Source organism: Bison bison, unplaced genomic scaffold (genome assembly GCF_000754665.1).
Source record: "Bison bison bison isolate TAMUID 2011002044 unplaced genomic scaffold, Bison_UMD1.0 scf7180017864516, whole genome shotgun sequence".
NCBI classification, from domain to species: domain Eukaryota; kingdom Metazoa; phylum Chordata; class Mammalia; order Artiodactyla; family Bovidae; genus Bison; species Bison bison.
This window is the reverse complement of record NW_011495069.1, coordinates 9,212,023-9,212,833: the sequence shown is the minus strand read 5'-3', so window position 1 is coordinate 9,212,833 and position 811 is coordinate 9,212,023.

Sequence of the window (811 nt, the reverse complement as noted above, 5' to 3'; positions counted from 1 at the left end):
ATGGGACAGCTCTCACATCCATACATGATCACTGGAAAAACCATAGCCTTGACTAGATGGACCTTTGTTGGCAAAGTAATGTCTCTGCTTTTTGATATGCTTTTTTTAAAAAAAGATCTTCATGACCCAGATAATCACAATGGTGTGATCACTCACCTAGAGCCAGACATCCTGGAATGTGAAGTCAAGTGGGCCTTAGGAAGCATCACTACAAACAAAACTAATGGAGGTGATGGAATTCCAGTTGAGCTATTTCAAATCCTGAAAGATGATGCTGTGAAAGTGCTGCATTCAATATGCCAGCAAATTTGGAAAACTCAGCAGTGGCCACAGGACTGGAAAAGGTCAGTTTTCATTCCAATACCAAAGAAAGGCAATGCCAAAGACTGCTCAAACTACCGCACAATTGCACTCATCTCACACGCTAGTAAAGTAATGCTTAAAATTCTCCAAGCCAGGCTTCAGCAATACATGAACTATACAATTCCAGATGTTCAAGCTGGTTTTAGAAAAGGCAGAGGAACCAGAGATCAAATTGCCAACATCCACTGGATCATCGAAAAAGCAAGAGAGTTCCAGAAAAAAAAAAAACATCTATTTCTGCTTTATTGACTATGCCAAAGCCTTTGACTGTGTGGATCACAATAAACTGTGGAAAATTCTGAAAGAAATGGGAATACCAGACCACCTGGCCTGCCTCTTGAGAAACCTATATGCAGGTCAGGAAGCAACAGTTAGAATTGGACATGGAACAACAGACTGGTTCTAAATAGGAAAAGGAGTACGTCAAGGCTGTATATTGTCACCTTAC